This window comes from Charadrius vociferus, unplaced genomic scaffold (assembly GCF_000708025.1).
Source record: "Charadrius vociferus isolate BGI_N301 unplaced genomic scaffold, ASM70802v2 scaffold2853, whole genome shotgun sequence".
In the NCBI taxonomy this organism is placed as follows: Eukaryota; Metazoa; Chordata; class Aves; order Charadriiformes; family Charadriidae; genus Charadrius; species Charadrius vociferus.
The window spans coordinates 11,982-19,330 of record NW_009647622.1 but is presented as its reverse complement, the minus strand read 5'-3'; positions in this window follow the sequence as shown (position 1 = coordinate 19,330).

The window sequence follows — 7,349 nt, the reverse complement described above, 5'->3', positions numbered from 1 at the left end:
GGACGGCAGCCCTGCCCTGCCCTGCCCGGCGGCCGGGAGCCTTCCCGTGGGCGCGTTTGCCCTCCCGTAGCCGGGACTGTCCCCGGTGCCTCTGAGGAGGGCGATGTGGCTCTGGGTTTTGGGAGCGTGCTGCCTGGGCGCACGTGTGGCTCTGGGGCCGGGGGTAACGCCCCGCTCCCCGGCCACAGCGTCCGAAGCATAATTCCTCCTGGAAGCACGGCTCCGCGCTGCCTTCCCGCTGTTGGCGGTGTAACGGGCTGCCCTCGCAGGTGGTCATCCTGGCTTCTCCGCCAAAGCCCCGCATTCTCAGCATGAGGTGTGCGAATCCCGAATTACTGTGTCTGTGTCGCGCCTCCCCGAGGTGAGATCAAACCCCGGCGATCCGCCCCCCACGCCTCGCTGATTCGGGAGGTGATGGGCTGCTCTTCCCTTCCCCGTGCCACCGTCCTGGTGGTTTCCCCTGGATCTGCCAGCTGCTGCTCCAGCAGGGGTCTGTTGGGGCGTTTAGGGAAGTGGGTTTTTCTCTACTGGGTGCTACTGATTTTTTTTGGGGGGTATAAAATGTGACTAGAGCCTCGTCTGGATCAAAATGGGGAGAGTTGATCTTGGAGAGTCTTAGTGGGCTTAATCTAATTATCACCTTCGCTACCTCTGGTCGAGGCCGCGGTTGTTCTTTAGCAGAGTGCTGTATTCCTCCTGGTTTCTGAGGTACGAGCCCCGACTGGCGAGGGAGAAGGTGGTAATTGGGTGGAGCCGAGGGGGTCCAACGGGAGACCTGGAACTCCTGTTCTAGGGGCCTCTTTGGGGACGTCCGCATCTATCGCTGCGCCCGTTGTTTCCATCGCCGACTGTTGCGTCTCGTAACGCAGTGGCAGGCGGCTGGATTTGTGCCTCGCTCGCTGCGGTGCGCAGGGCGAGACATGGCTGCGGTGGCCGAGATGTCGTTCTTCCCCGCTTTGTCCGTAAAATGGGGCTAATCCCGTGTAAAGCAGTGAGACGGGCAGGGGAAGGAGGATGGGAGTGGTGTAAGCCAGGCCGGGAGATAAGCACTGAGTGGACGCCAGCCTTCTGGCCGTTGGCTGCAGCAAAATGTTTGTCCATTTTCTGTGTCTTATTCTCCTGAAAAAGACCCGTACATCTAACTGCTGAGGGACGCAGTGATGCGAGATGTGGGCCGTGTCACCTGAAGCCAGGAGGATGGCCGTGGACCCCCAGTCCTGGCCAGGTTTCCACACTTCCCCGCAGAGCAGAAGTGCCGGCTACGCGTTGCTGAGCATCCTCCTTTTGAATTAGAAGCAGGAAAGTGTCACTGAATCGTCTCTCTGAGGCGGGGACTCCTCTTTCCCCGCAGTGCTGAGCGCAGTAAGGCCTGACCTCCGTGTTGCCGTGGTACGGGTAAGACAATCTTCTTCTATGGGGCCACCCCGCAGCTTCGTGTTGCTGCAGGGTCTCGGTGTTTACCGTCCCCCGTCACGTCCAGCCGTCTGTCGCTGGCGGCTCTGCCTCCTCCTCTGTGGTCTGCACCTCAGCAGTCCATGTCCTGTCCTGCTGCCTGGGCTGGAAAATGCCTCCTGTGACTTCTCGCTGCCCAGGTTCTGCGGCTGCAGGACCCCCTGCGGCAGAGGGGCGCTGGCCGAGCCTGCTCCCCGTCTCGTCGGGCCCTCTCCGCGCGGGAGGACGGGGAGGGTGGCAGAGATAAGCGATGTTCTCTGCAGCGCGAGACGTTTGGTCCAGTCCGGCCGTGTTGCTGCCCGGCGGGTCTGAGAACGCTTTTGTGCTCTCTGCTAGTCTTTAGAGTCGTAAGTCTCAGCGGCAGACGAGAGCTGGTTGTGCAAACTCAAAAGTAGCAGAGAGAGCCTGTGGAGGGAGAAAAGGGGGGTCCTTCGTCTGGGGCTGGCCTTGCTTGGGCTCAGCGGTGCGAGGTCGGGGTGCCGAGGCTGCCGACAGCAGCGCGCTCTGGAACGGCTTCTCTGGCTGACTTCGGGGTGTAGCTAGTGAAAACGCAGTGGGAACAGGTAAAGCACATCCCGTCCTTGCGCGATCCTGGATCTGCCCTGCCTGGGAATTGCCTCACGGGGAAGGAATTGTTTGCCTGTTTGACCTGCGCCGTGGAAACTCGGCTGCGCTGGGGCAGGCAGGTAGGCAGCTGCGGACGGCAGTGAGGTGACGCACGCTCAGGAACCAGTAACTGAGAGTGAACTCTCTCCTCCGCGGGCGGTGGTGAAAGGCGGCGTGTTTAAGGGAAGCTCGTAACGTTGATGCGCGCGTTTCCTTCTTCCAGGGGTAGGAGCGCGTCGAGGAGCTGCAGTGGTTATCGCAGCGATTGAAACAAGGAAGGAAGGGGACGTTGTGAGCTGGTTAGACATGTTTTCCCCAAGCCGGCGAAGGTGGGCAGAGCCCGGTGAAGCGTGTTTTCGTGTTCTGTCTGGTGCTTCAGAAAGATCGAGCCGCAGAGCACCCCGCTCCTCAGGCTGCCGCTGGGTAGGTCGCGAGAAAAGGCGGCGAGAAGAGGGCTTGTGGCAGAGCGAGCGAAGCGGGGTGGGAAGGAAAGGAGCAGCACCGGGCCTTGAAAAGCAAGTGCTGGAAGAGGAGGAAATTAGAGCGAGACTTTACAGGGCCTTAACCCAAGAGAGGGAGACTCAAACTGAAAGAACTGGAAGGTGGCAGCGGTGGGACTTGCAAATGCCCCGAGGAAAGAATTGAAAATTGAAGGAAGGCCCCAGAAATGGAGAGGAGGGGAAATAGAGACAGCCCCTCCGCGAGGGGAGGGAAAGCCTCGGGACTGGGGAAGAGCGCTCTGGAAGTGGCTGAGCAGAGCGGAGCCAGGAAAATATTCTGAAAAGGGGGTGCTAGGATTGGAAAAACAGGTGGAATTCCCGAGGGAGAGGGAAGGGGGAGTCACCGGTGACACAGAGACCCGGTGGAGTGTGATTGGGGGAGGAAGGAGCAGGGCTGAGTCGAGGGCAGGTCCAGAGAAGCGGGAAGGGAGGAGTTGCTGGGCTGGAAGTGACAGAGCGAAAGGATTCGGAGGCAGGAGCCGAGTCCCTGTGTGCCTCAGGTAAGCGAGACGAGCTGGGGACTCTTTCGAGCAGGGAAGGCTCTGAGTGGCCGTTGTGGCTGGGGACAAAGTGGCCAGAGAGCCGAAGGGTGTGGAAAGACGGTAGAGGGAGAGGAGGGGTTGGTAGACCGGAGGTGGGCAGGTTGCAGGGCTGCACGAGGGGAAGGCGGGGGGAAGGTGTGTGTTTGGGAGACCTGCTGTGAACGTGGCCCGAATCGGCATGATCTGTGGGAAGTCAGGTGGATTTTGCTTGTGTTTCTCCTGGAGAGCAGGGTAAACGGCAAGGAGAGTCAGGCTGAGGTAAGCCACGTAGTTTAGCCCACAGAAAGAGAAGACGATACCTTGAAGGTGGCACAGCAGAGATCCTGGCGCACCGTGCCGTGCCGCTCCCTCGATGGCTTCAGCATCGGGGGTATTCCCAACCGCGGGCGGGTGGGACCCGTTCCCGTCCCGCCTGGGCTCGGGGGGCGCCGTGCTGGGTGGCCTGTGGGGCTGGGGGGCTCCGGAGGGGCTCGGCGCGCCGTGGGGCTGGGGGAGGGAGCCTCTGAGCTGCCCGGTGGCTCCGGGAGCGGGGCGGGACGGGCTCGGCAGCCTTTTGTAGGTCTGGTGAGTTGTGGAGTTGTTCTTGAGCGAAGGCGGAGAGGAGCCGGGGATTATATTTGCGTGGCATCTCGCTTGAGTGGCGCTAATGACAGCGCTTGGGATTTCTCCCCCACACGTAGTGCTTGTTCAGGTAGACTGTCCCATGAGCAATTATCTCGACTCGTGCGTTCTTTATTTGATGAGGAGCTCGCTCCGGCGCTGCCTGGTGTTCCTGCCTGCGCTGCGCTGAGCTGAGCTGGCACACACCTTCGCGAGGGCGCAGCGTGCCACATCGCCCCGTGTGGAGGGGTTGGAGCGCTCGAGTCGGTGCCCCCGTCTTCAGGTGGGGCAGAACCGAGCAGGACCTGCGCGGGGGGCGCTTGGACTTCAGGGGCGGCCTCGGGGGAAGCACCTGGCCGCGGTCGAGCAGCGCGCCGATCGCGCCGTGCGAGAGGGGTGGAGAACATCTCCGGAGGGGGAATATCGCAGGGAAAAAGCTCCTTCGATTTGGCAGTATCTGTTTGAGTTCGAGGTGTGGCTTTGTTTTCATGGCGGAGCCTTTCAAAGGGCCGGGGCGTTCTGTTACAGCAGATGAGCGTGCTCGCAGATTGCTCCTGCTAAAGTAATTAGCAGTGATGTCATCTTTAAACTTCCGAGTAACCTATCCCTAGAATTGCTGTCCGCCCGTACGGCCGCGGGCGCAGGCGAGGGGCCCGTCCCTCCCCGGGCGATGGCACGGTGGGCGCATCTCTGTGGGGCGTCGGGCTTCGCCCCGAATCCTGTGCCTTGTGGTTTGTCGCCTCTCGCCGAAGCTCAGTGCGGTGTTTGGGGGGCGGCAGAGCGGGGCCGGGAGCTGCTGCTCTCCAGGGAGCTCCGCGCCTGCCGGGGAAAACAACTGCTTTCTCCGGTGTTACCCTTAAACTCGCCCACTGCGGCCGGGAACCGCTACCAGGTGAAACCAGCGCTTTCCCCCGCCGGCTCATGAGCATCCGTCCAGCGTCTCCTCTCGGTCACAAGAGCAAAAAAACCCTGGGTTTGAGAAGTTGAGCTTCGTTTCTGCAAAGGAAGAGCTGCTCTGCGGCGGGAGCGGTTTCTTCATTAGTCAGCCAAAGTGACTGACGCCTTGTTTTGTGACTGAAACATTTTAATTGTAATTTATTCTTGTCATTAAATGTGCCTTTAATTTTGTGCCGCAGTTCTCTCAGCCTTCGCGAGTGTTTAGTCAGCACTGGGTGTTCTCCTGTCCACTCCGAAGAAAAAAAAAAACAAACCAACTTTGGGAGGCAGAAGAGGAGAAAACGGGAAGGAGAGAGCGACGGGGTGGTTGGGGCGCTGTACGCGGCCCCGCGGTGCGAGGGAGGCCGCGCGGTGAGACGGGGAGGCCGCGCGGTGAGACGGGGAGGCCGCGCGGTGCAGACAAATGGAGGAGCGGATCTGTAGCAGTAGCAGTCGGTGCGGCGCTCGTCCCTGGGCTGCCGCGGGCTCTTGGTGTTTGGAGCGTGGGGCAGGTTGGTCTCTCCTCTTTCCGTTTCCAGAAAGGTTTGTCTTTCCATATTTTCCGTGGCGTTCACGGTCAGGCACGGGTGGCACGTTCCCAAGGGCGCCCCAAAACAGGCTGCCTAGCGAGAACCCAGCTCTCCTTTGTCCGGAGCCACGAGCACCTCCTCCGGTGGAGGGACTGGTGTTTTCCACGGGTCTCTCCCATCTCCTCCCCCCCGGGGGAAGGGGACCAGATTCCTGGCTGTCTTTTCCTCCTGCGGTCTCCATATTAAGTCTGGAAGGCTCCAACCAGCCCCTTCTCCAGCGCTCGGCCTCGGGCTGTGGCTGCAGAAAGGCCCCGGGCGAGAAGTCGTGGGGTCCCTCGTCTCATTCGGGGCTGAGCGTGGGTTTCCCGGGGGGCGGGAAGGTAGCCGCCAGGCTGCGGCCGGGCCCCCGTGGCTAATCGCAGCCTCCGCGGGGTGGTCACGGCTCTGGTTGTGCAGATGTGGAGCGGGACGGTGGCGCTGGGTGATAGACCTGGGGCTGCGGCGTCGATGTGTGTCAGAGCTGGGTTTGGAGATCGGCATCGTGCTGACTGGGACTTGCCAAGAGGGTTTTAAATCCGCCCGGCGCTGTTTCCATCTTCCACTCAACGCCCGCTCCGCGTCCTGGGAGCTCGCTGCTACTGTGGTGAGTGTTTTTACATGACCGTGTCTCTTCTCGTGCTTTGTTAATTTTTTTTTTTTTTTTTTCTCTAGGTGAGGTGTGTCGTACCAGATGTCAAGTTTTCATCATTTTATGTAGTTTTTTTAAAAGACGAGTGGATTAATGAAGAAGAATTTTACAGAAGGAAGGGGAGGAAAAAATGGAGCGATTTGGAACAAACTGAGACCTTCCCCCGCACCGCTCGGGCCGTGGGTGAGACAGACCTGTTCGGCACCGTTTCCACCATCAGTTGTCTTCTGGGGTTGTAAAAGCGCTCCCTGAAAGCTCCCCTCCAGATCTCTCCGCTCACCTACCCTGCGCTGCTTGGAAATGGTTGCCGCAGAAAAGATTTGATGAAATTCCCGTCGATTCCCAACCACCGAGTGGACGCTGAGCCCGTGGAAAGGCCTGGGGGGTCAGGAGAAAGGAACAAGTAGGAAGAGGACGAAAACACACAATCCGCTGGACCTTCCCCTCTCGCCCCCCTTGCAAAGAAAGGATTTACAGCTCAACCTTGCACCAGCTGTTCCTCGGCTTTAACAGTCAAGAGAGAAATAACTAAAATTAAACGGCCGCAGCCAGCCAGCCAGTCCCGGATCCTGGTGAAATCAGGGAGAGTGTTTCTGTGACCCCCTCCAGCGAGGGGGAGGAGCGGGAGCAGCGGTGCGGTGAGGAAGCCGGGCAGATCGCTTGCGAGACAACCCCCTCCTGCCGCGCGCAGTCGGAGGGGGCTGCCGCGTATCACAGGGCGGATTAAAAAGGAGAAGTGGCTTCCTTGAGGCTCCTGGAGTGGCTTTTTTTCCAAGAAGTTTACCGCTATCTTGCTCTTTCCCAGGGTGCTGGCTGGGCGGGAAGGGGCGCCCTCCCGGCCCCTCGCCTCGCACGTCGCCCGCGTCCCCGTGCCCGAGCCTGGAAGGCTCCCCTTCCCCTCGGAGCCCAGTTGCCAGCGTCAGCTTTGGGGACCTGCTTTTTGCCAGCCATTGCCGGACAGAGGGAAGCTCGTAAGGGCTCTCGGCGTTCCCGCCCCAACGGTGGTTTTAAGTCCAAATCCCATTCTCGGTTCTGAATTTTTAATGTTTTTAAACCTCCTTCCCTGCGCCCGCGAACTCTTGCAGGGCAGAGCGTAGTGTGGACTCCTCTCCTGGGCCTGGTGCTCCAGAGACTGCTGTGGACTTCTCCGGACCGTCTGCTCCGGTCAGAGCTCGGAGCTCGCCCTGGGAGCCAGCGCGGAGGCTGGGTAGTGCTTCGCCCCCGTCCCTCTCCCCTCCCCTTCTCGTCTGCTCTGACTCCCGCTGTCCCTGGGCTATGCTGCGGGGCGGATCCCCCACCACAGCTCCAACATGCCAGCAGCATCCGGAAAGAGATTCAAACCCAGCAAATACGTCCCGGTCTCCGCTGCTGCCATCTTCCTAGTGGGAGCCACCACCCTCTTCTTTGCCTTCACGTGAGTCCCGCATCCGCAGCGACGCGTGGGGCGGGCGGGGGGAGACGCGGGCGCTGAGCCCCTCCGTGCGGCGCCGCGAGG